We start from the raw sequence: 10,764 nt of genomic DNA, 5'->3' as shown, positions 1-10,764 counted from the left end.
CTGTGCTGTGTTTGCCTGTTTAAATGTATATTTGCACATGTCTAATATAGCCGATTTAGCTACATTTCCTGGGGGGGGGTCAAAAGTTAGATTTGTTAGCTGGAATGTTAAAGGCCTAAATGGCCCAACAAAAATAGGCCGGATTTTGGCATATTTAAAAAAAATATAATCTGAAATAACATATCTACAGGAAACCCGCTTACGCATTAGTGATCAGTTTAGACTCAGGAAATCAAGGGGTGCTGCCATTTTGATACACAAATACATCCAATTTACAGCCTTTACTTCTATTACAGATCCTCAGGGTAGATATGTTATAGTTTCTGGGAGACTACCATGTTCCTGTCTTATTAACGTATATGCCGATAACCAGGATGATTTGAGTTTTATAAATAATTTTCTTTACTGCCAGATCTTATCTCCCATCTCATGATATTTAGTGCTGATATAAATACTGTTATGGCTCCACCCCTTGATCGTTCTAATCCCAGGTCTTTATCCTGTTCTAAGATGGCCCAAGCCTTATCCACATTCTTAGATCAAGTGGGGGCCGTTGATCCTTGGTGATTTCTGCTTCCACGCAGCAGAGCTTATTCCCATTTCTCACAAGTACACCACTCCTATTCAAGAATCGATTACCTTATAGATAAATCTCTCCTCCTTTCTGTTGAACAAATTGATTATTTACCTATTGTGGAATCAGGTCATGCTCCTATGCAATTAGATCTCATTTGTAATCTGAGGTACAATGAACGACCTCTGTGGAGACTAAATACATCCTTGTTATCGGATCCTGCATTTTGTACATTCGTAACTACAGCCATAGATAATGTCTTACTACATAACAGATCAGAATCTATATCAGCATCTGCATTGTGGGAAACACTTAAAGTAGTTATCAGGGGAGAAATAATCTCATATACTTCAACTCTTAATAAAAAACGTAAACAAAAATTAGACAATTTAATTGATTCTATTAGAAAATTAGAATGCCTCTATTCCACGTCACCCTCACCTGAACTTTATAAGGAAAGGTTAAACCTTCAAGTTCAGTATAACCTGTTATCAACAAATAAAACTTAATGGTGCTTATTACATGCTAGAGAATATACTGTATATATGAACATGGAGACAAAGCAGGTCGACTTTTAGCCTACCAAATAAAATCTAAAGCTGCATCTCAAATTATACCTCAAATTCACAACAGTGATAATGATTTAATCGTTAATCCCATTGAAAATAATACAACTTTCAAGAACTGCTTTTTAGACGTATATACTTCTAAAAGCCCTAAAATAAACTCTGAAATGCTGGAATTTTTAAACAATGTAGATATACCCACCCTTGATTCAGTGCAGAAAACCTATTTAGAGAAACACGTACGAATAGAGGAAATTCTAAATGCGATTACATTAATGCAGAATGAAAAAAAACCCTGGCCCAGATGGCTACCCAATAGATTTAAAAAAAATTAGCAACTAAATTAGCCCCTATTCTTCTTAATATGTTTGAGGACTATTTTAAAAAAGGCTTGGCACAAACCTTAAATGAAACAAACAATTATTTTAATTTAATTCTCTTAAAATGTAAGTCTTACAGGCCAATCTCCCTCCTATACACTGATACTAAAATCTTGTCAAAAATCCTTGCTTTACGTTTAGATACAGTAATAGAGAATTTAATTTCAAGAGACCAAACGGGTTTTGTCCGAGATCGACATTCTGATAGGGGTAATCCACTCCTCTAAACTTGCCCAGGACCCTGTACCTCAGGTTGTCATTTCACTAGATGCTGAAAAAGCGTTTGACAGGTTTAAGAGAGAACATTTATTCTCAGTGCTGGAAAGATTCAGCTTTGGAACACATTTTCCCTCACTGGTTATTATACTTTTCCCCTGTGGCATCAGTAATTACAAATAGAGTATGTTCAAAGTCTTTTCCTCTATTAAAAGGGGTACAAGACAAGGGTGCCCTCTTAGCCCTTTCTTTTTACTTTAGCTATCGAACTCCTATTTATAGCGTTAAGATGCTCAAAGCATTTTACTGGCATCAACAGCAGGGACATAGAACATAGAGTATCTTTATATGCCGATGATATGTTTCAATGTATCCCACACTGTAAAAAAAAAAAACACGTAGATTCTACGGTAAGACGCTGGCAGCTGGGGTTGCCAGAATTCCACCGTAAAATGACGGGTTAAACATTATTTCCTTTTACGGTTGGCAGTCATTGTTATTGTTGTTTCTACGGTTAAATCTGGTGCTGGAGTCAATGTTTTACTGTAAAAGAAAAAGTTTTAACTTAAGGATAAAACAATGTTTTCCTTAAAATGAACAAGAAACCAACCTATATAATTAAGTTTGTGCCACAAAAAACATCTTTTCCCTGTAAAATTAACTGTCAAAAATTCCCAGAATTTATTTTAAAAAAATGCTTTGCAGTTTCCCCTTTTTAATAATTATGATTAATAATAATTCAGAGATGACATGGAAAACTTTTATGAGCTATCAAAGGGTTTACCTAGTGGAATATATGAAATATCACCATTGGCTGGTTATTTCACAATGAATGATCAAACTACTACCTCATTTCATGCATACAAATAATTTTTAAGTCCAAGTAAAGTATTAAGCCTGCCTGGTAGTTACCTTTTTCAGAAGGAGCCCTTTTAATCGGTCTATTCTGTAAGCTTAATACACAATGCATTAATTTATTAAAATGTATAAATGCAAGACAAATGTCCACCTTATATTTTAAATAAGGAATTTATTTACCAGCTATGAAGTTGTGAACATCAAATATTAAACATTTCACTCAAATCACCAAGGACTGTCTCAATGAGTTCTCTTCAAATTGGGCAAAACCAGTGTTATAAGTTGAGCATACATTATATTTTACATCAACTGTGGCAGACAATTTGCAAACACCTTTACCATAAGTTTGAGAACTTTAAGTGTTATTGGTGCTGTTTGAACTACAAAAATGTTAAAACATATAATAAATGTTCCTTATTTTAAAATATGCAAATGCAGTTATAGGAAAATAAACTATTTTTCTATTTCAATAAAATCTGAATTCAAGAAATTCCTGGAAAAAAATTACTTTGACTTATTTTTACGCACAGAACTGTGCCGTAAAGCTGAAACTGTACGTCTTCAAACTGCATCATGTAATTGAAAAAAAAGGAAAACATACAAAATTTTTTTGTGAACTTTACAGAAGTTTTTGATTTACAAAATGCTAGCTAGTGATGTATATGCAGCCCTTTTTTACATCATTAGAATGATGTAAAAACTGTAGGAAAATTATAATCTAAGAAACTCCTGGAACTAACAAGCAAAAAAAAAAAAAAAAAACAGGTACTTTAACAAATCTTGTTTAGTAAAACTCCAAATTGTTAAAAACTTTTCACTGACATTCAGAAGTGTAACAATTGTTTCAACAACAAAAACATCTGTAGAGTCTATAACACACCTTTATCACATTGTCCACAACAAGAGGGGTAGTACTAGATCCACTCATGGTCAACAATGTCTGAGATGAGAGTGAGGACTCTGGGATTGACTGAGAACACTTTTTTCTTCTTGGATTCAACCTTGGTGCCTCTCTCAGGATTTATGGAGAAGAAACACCTTTATGGAATAAAAAGAGTGAGAGAAAGATTGAGAAAATTAACAACCTTAGATAGATGCTTAATAACTTTCTTCTGCTCAACTCAGATAAGACGGAAGTACTTTTACTAGGACCACATGCAGCTAGAAGTAAACTTTCCGATTACGTAGCATCTCTGGATGGTGTTTCTGTTTCAGCATGTACGGCTGTCAAAGACCTTGGTGTGATTATTGACCCGAGTCTTTCCTTTGAGTCTCACGTGAATAATATCACCAGAATCGCCTTCTTTCACCTTAGAAATATTGCTAAGATTAGAAATATGATGTCGTTACAGGATGCAGAAAAACTGGTTCATGCTTTTGTTACTTCTAGATTAGACTACTGTAACGCTTTACTGTCTGGGTGTGCGAGTAAGTGCATCAATAAGCTTCAGTTAGTCCAGAATGCAGCAGCAAGGGTCCTCACTAGATCTAGGAAATATGACCACATCACCCCTGTTTTAATCAGTCTACACTGGCTCCCAATCAAATCTCGCATTGACTATAAAATATTACTACTGACGATAAAGCACTCAATGGTCTCGCACCGCAGTATCTGAGTGAACTTCTGTACCAGTATGATCCTCCACGCCTACTTAGATCAAAAGGTGCTGGCTATCTGTTGGTTCCTCAAATAATGAAGACTACAGCAGGGGGCAGATCTTTCTCTTATAAAGCCCCACAGTTATGGAACAGCCTTCCAATCAGTGTTCGGGACTCAGACACAGTCTCAGTGTTCAAGTCGAGGTTGAAAACGTATTTATTTAGTCAAGCCTTTTATCAGTAGATTTCTCTTAGGTAAAGGCACAGATCTGGAGGGAACATGGATATAGAGTGTTTGGTGAACTGGTATATTTGTATGCTGTCGTCCCTCACATTCACACGTTCACTCAGGTTTGTTGACGGTGGTGTGGTGGGTCGTCTCTTATCCCAGAGATCCCTCATGTCTGTGTTACCTTCTGGTTCTCCCTTTTAGTTATGCTGCCATAGCGAGTCTTGCCGAGTCCAAACTGCACAGTGACATTAACTGTACACCAATAGTTACACTTAATAATCCATATCCTTCTCTTCCGTCACCCTCTCTCTCTCTCTCTCTCGGTCGAGTTAAACATGCTCCTGAGGCTCCAGTGACCAGTGTTCCTGCCCCTCTCCCTCCTTGGATCTTCACACTTCTGTGCAGCTCGGGACGGTCTCTTAATTCGGAGTAGAACGGGTGCTTTGAGGACGGATTGGACTGTAGTTGGTGTCGGCGGTCTGCTGCACTGACTCGGGAGTGCAGTTTGCTTCTGATCATCATCACTGTACCCCACAACATTGTATATCTGCTTCAAATGGACATTTGGTGCAACCCAGATGAGGATGGGTTCCCTCTTGAGTCTGGTTCCTCTCAAGGTTTCTTCCTTATGCCATCTCGGGGAGTTTTTCCTTGCCACAGTTGCTCATCAGGGACAAACATACTTACAAAGAACATATTTATGTTTAATCACCACATTATCTGTGTAAAGCTGCTTTGAGACAATGTTCATTGTTAAAAGCGCTATACAAATAAAAATGAATTGAATTGAATTGAATTGAATTGAGATGATACGTTTGATAAATCCAAAAAAGGTGTCCATAAAAACAGAAATTTTACAGTTTGGAGAAACTCCAGTGTTGATTGTAGTTCCACTGGGTAGGGTATGTTAAAGCAGTAATAACTGCCAAATATCAGGCAGATGGCGGCGGTCCAGGTTGTGATGTGGTCGTTGACAATCATCTTGTCAATGCTCAACATGAATGTCTCAGCAGCGAAGCAGGAGGTACCTGGAAATAAAAAAAAAATTAAAATTCAAACGTTTAATAACAGGGGCTTCATTGTCCGTTTTATATATATATATATATATATATATATATATATATATATATATATATATATATATATATATATATATATATATATATATATATATATACACACACACACACACACACACACACACACACACACACACACACATGAAGGAAAGTAATTATTAAACAATAAGATTGGAAATAAAAGGGAAAATTAAATAATAGTGCTAATTTTAAATTAAAACTGAAAATGATAAATATTGATCTGTCAATGTATAATAAAATAAGTTGGTAAAGTTTCTTTTTGGATGCTATATTTGGCACAATAATTAATCAAGCCATGTATTTAGTTCTCTTTTTATTACCAATTAAGGCAGGATCCATCTTCAATAGTTACATACATCATAGGATGAATCATCTTACTGTCCGAACTTCTGAGGTTGTGTTAGCCAGTGTTTCGTGTACATAAGCTAGCGAATGTGTGCGAGAATGAATAAATGACAATGTATTGAAGTCCTCTGGACTACATAAAATGTTATACAAATCGTGGGAAATGATATAACAAAACTAAACAAGCCAAAAGTACAATAACATTGCAGTTACATCAGAAAAAACTTAAATTTTGCTCTTTTTACTTACCACAAACAATAATGAAGGCTGTGGGTGGCACCATCTATACATCCTCTGCAAGGCTTGTCGTTTTAACACAGTGGAACAGAAGCTCTTCCTTCTCATCAAAATGAGCCAGTAAAAGAAGCAGCATCTCAATGACTTCTTGGGAGCAACCACTGGACTGACCGCTTTCAGTCTGAAGCTTGAGAAGAGTGTCAGCTCTTGTAAATGTGCTGGCATACCAACTTCATTGAAGAGAAAGGGCCATTCCTGGCATAGTTTCTGGATGTTTGCCCCTTTGTTGATGTCTTTACGCTGGGTATAATAGGTGCACTTGACTAGTTCGTTCACAACATCTGTACTGTAGTTCTTCTTAAACATCTTCATTTCTTCTTTTTTGTCAAGCTGACTCTGCTCAGTCTCTGAGAGTGGCAAATGCTTTACAGCTAATACATCCATATGTGTCGAACACTTGCTTTTTGTTCGGTAGGTATTTTGTCTGTATCGTCATCATCTGATGCTGCTTTGCGCTTTATAACCTTTGGTGTGTCAGGTCACTTGACATTTTCAACTCTTGCCTGAAGTTGCTTCACCAGAGAATGATATCCTGGTCCAATAACGTCACCATCAATCATATCTTGCAGAGACTTTGGATACCTGGCCACCATCCTTTTGCTATCTCTGTTATGTTGTGTAATGGTTGGATTCTTGCAAATCTTCATTCCAGAGACCACGATCCTTACCATTTCTCTTCATTGTCTTGCACTAAGTCTTTTCTGTCTTTCCAAGTTCTGTATCAACTCCTCAGGGAGCCTCTGCCATGGTATTTCAAATCGCTCTAAGCAGTTTGGTATTAATGGTGTACAGATTCCTGAAGATAATGTAGAGGTAGATGACGCTGGTGAAGAAGAAATTGAGGGTGCAGAGGGAAAGACAACCACTTGAGATGAATGCACAGATTTTAGTGTTGAAGTCCCAGGGCCAGTTGTTCAAAGGTAAGTTGATTGGATTCTGGTTATCGGATTGGATCAAATCTTGAAAATGGGTTGTTCAAAAGGGAAAGAAGGAACCTGAAATCGGATTAGATCACAGAATCCAATCCTAGTTTAAATCTGGATCAAACCTTCAGTTTGTGTTGTTCAAAACTTGTCAGTAAGAGTTGGATAACTTTGATCCAAAAAAAAAACGGGATTATACTGATCCCAACAGGGGGTAGGATTTCAAGGTGGATTCCAGGAGGAAAATTGAGTAAAATTAGTTAAATGATACATTTGTATCATTTAGTGTATATAATTTAATTTATATTTTGCACTTGACTTGAGTAACGGTTGTAACAGTGATAAAGTAGATATAGTAAACATAGGCTACCAATTAAGCTATTCAGTATAGTAAAGTAAAAATAACGAAATATGAAATAATCCCCCAAACAGATTTCAATAACAAACAAAAATAATATATTCCATTTTTCTGTCATTCATCACCGTATATTAATTTCAAAGAAACAATCATCAGAGATGAGCCTGTCAAAAATAATGTCTAACAACTGCATCCCTTACTATACGTCCAGTCAGTCCCTAATTCTGACAGAATGCCAGAGGTTGGTCTGGTTCTTCAACAGGCTCAGGTGCATCATAAACATCATCACAGAGAGGGACATTGCGCCTGGTAGCGATGTTGTGCAGAACGATACACGCAAGTATTATGTTGCATGCTCCCTGTGGTTCCACTCGCAAGTAGTTAAGGCATGCAAAGCGTCTCTTCAGAACTCCATTTAAACGTTCAATTGCACATCTTGTTTTGCAATGATCAGTGTTGAAGCGTGCCTGCGCCGGTGTTGTTGCTGCAAGAAAAGTCATCAGCCATGGTAGGAGTGGATAGGCACTGTCTCCTAATATTATTCCATCCGGTCGGTTGGTTTGCAACGCTCTGTATAAAGCACTCTCTCTCAGGATACGTGCATCATGAACAGACCCAGGCAACTTCACAACACAGTTTGTGATGATAAGGTCAGCATCGCCCCTTTTGGTTGATGTACTCCCAATCCCTCCCATGAGGTGCTTGGATATGCACATGAGTGCAGTCAATAACCCCAAAAGTATTGGGCATGTTCCCCAAAAGAAAAAACTTGTGCTTGGCCTGGGCAATCTGGACATCCTTTGGAAGTGAAACAAACTGTTGACCAGGCTGGCCAATGCAATTTACACAGCTTTCACTACATCACTCACAGTTGATTTGTCCACTCCTATATTGTCACCAACTACTTGGTAGGAAGTGCCAGATGCATAGAAGCGCAGACCAATGAGGACCTGTTCCTCCACAGGCAGACTGATTCCTTCAGGTTGAAGTTTTGGCCTGACAAGGTCTGCAATGTACTTAATATTAGCATTCCCAAAGCGAAAGCGAGCATACAGTTCTTCAGTGGTGTATTGCTCCAGTGGTTGTGCACGCTAAACATACACCCTTTGACGGTATCCTCTTCCATCAAAACAGTGGTAGTGATGGAGAATACCTGCCATGTCAGTGCCTCACTAAGTCCTCTAAGAAAGGCTGAATATAAGATGGCTGTCAAATACCCACACAGCAATTGGCTGATGGGCTGTGGCTTGTGTTCAATTAAATCAATCATGTCCAAGGCCTCTAAATACTATATTCACTGCAACAGATGAGGTGGAACCATGGACTCAAAAGGACCTAATTTCACTGTTGCAGAAACCCATGCACTGCTGGAGGGTGTTAAGTGCCATTATGCCTCAATAGTAGGAAGCTCTGTTGCGGGTGGAATGGTGACTAACAAAAGGAAGAAAGACATTTGGGTTGAAATCACCCAGAATGTGAATGCAATGGGGTCTGGCCAGAGAGGACCTTGGAGCAAGTGAAATTTAGATGGAAGAATCTGAGGGCCAGAGCAACAAAGGACCTTGCTGAAGCAAAATACACCCAAACAGGCAACAAACCCTTTAAGAAAGGTGAATACACAGATGTGGTTCTGGACATTCATGAAGGTGAGAACTCTAAAGCTCTGCACAGGATTCAAGGTGTTGTAGGGGATGGTGAACCTACGATTGTAGAGGAAAGTGAGCCAGTTCCTCCTAATGCAGAGGAAACATTCATTCTGGATCTCAGCCCTATTACTGAAATACAACCTGCACTGTAAAAAATAATTCAGTGGCTTTGTAAATATCACAAAAATAAATACTTGTATTAACTCAATAAAATCTCTAAATATCATTTAAGAGATTATTTAAATTGGAATTACCAAAATTAATGAGTAAAAATCCCAGAGATTTTTTAAAATAATATTTACTTAATTAATTAAGTATATTTTATTAAGAAAAATAAGCATTTAAACAACAAATTATATTTTTTATATATATTTAAAGTTTTTGGTACATTTAAATGAAAATATTTAAGAATGATGCAATTAAATTTCTTAGTCTTAAAGACCAAAACGATTACTAACTTCCAATCAATTTTTTTTGTATTTTGCATCGACTAAATAAATTGAGCATGTTTCCTGGCTTTTGTGGTCACGTGGACAACGTTTAACGATGGGAAACCAGTTTGAGTTTGCTGGTCACATGACTAAAACCACCGTAAGACTCCGTAAAAACTGGTAAGTAGTCAGTTGTCTAAATTTAATTACATATTGGCCGTGTTTTGGGTACACAAAACATTCAGTGTTTTTTTTTTTTTTGGCTTCGTCATTGTTATTTACTTGGGTGATGGGCATATAAAGTCACGTGTGAGAAAGTTAAATGTAGAAAATAATGACTAAGTTAGTCCAGCAATTGTAAGTTAACTAGACTGATGTAACAGATAACGTTAATGGGACAAATCCCGGTGGGCTGTAGCGTCATGGTCTGTTAAAAGAACGCTGTCTCTCAGGGTAAGTTCACATCATGTCGTAACTTAATTGTCCAAACTACAATATTACTGCATGTAAAAAGTCTACATTATTGGTGTCTCTGTATAAGCGCAAAGTTCAAAAGTTGTAAAGCACTCACATTTTAAATCAATTAATTGTCTGTCATTCTTATGAAATTATGAAGAATTCAGCAAGATGTTTTTAAACTGTAATGTTTTATCAGTCAGTCACGTTTATGTGTATACATTTTTTCCTTTGTAATTGCCATGAATATTAGCTCTAACCTGTTATTCTTTATATTTGTGTCTTCAGGATGTTGCTGATCAACCTATTTGTGTTCAAGATGAATTAGCAGAGGAAGTGCTGAAGATCTACCTGCTTCAGAAAGATGGGTCAGTCACCGATGTAGGCATTGTGATTGAGGGTGTTGTCCTCAACAAACTCTGTGATCTTAGCAGAGCCTGCTGCTATCTTATGGGATTGACATATGCCTTGGACCTGCGATACCCCAAGAACATTAAATATACTATGGATGTCTTTCAAAAACTTTTCCTGGAGCTGAATCCACTTAAACTTTCAACCAAGGTACAGACACTTAAAAATTACTTGATTACATAGATTGTTGTCCATCATCCATGTGTTGTATAATTGTTAAAATGCATTTTGGATAAGTGTTATCTGATGTTAGGTTTAAATTGTACTCCGCTTCAGGCCAGTTAAGTTTTGTAAGGCCAAAAGGTTGATGAATTTCGTATGTTTGTTAGTCCTCATATGAGTCCAGTAACTAAAATTTAATTTTTTTTCCAA

At 37.0% G+C, this 10,764-nt stretch overlaps 1 pseudogene; it reads right to left on the bottom strand.

The window, feature by feature from the left end:
• Positions 1 to 2,749: 2,749 nt before the first annotated feature.
• On the bottom strand, positions 2,750 to 10,764 carry LOC124394871 (annotated as a pseudogene).

Source organism: Silurus meridionalis, chromosome 2, assembly GCF_014805685.1.
Source record: "Silurus meridionalis isolate SWU-2019-XX chromosome 2, ASM1480568v1, whole genome shotgun sequence".
In the NCBI taxonomy this organism is placed as follows: domain Eukaryota; kingdom Metazoa; phylum Chordata; class Actinopteri; order Siluriformes; family Siluridae; genus Silurus; species Silurus meridionalis.
This window is presented reverse-complemented; position numbering and strand designations above follow the sequence as displayed.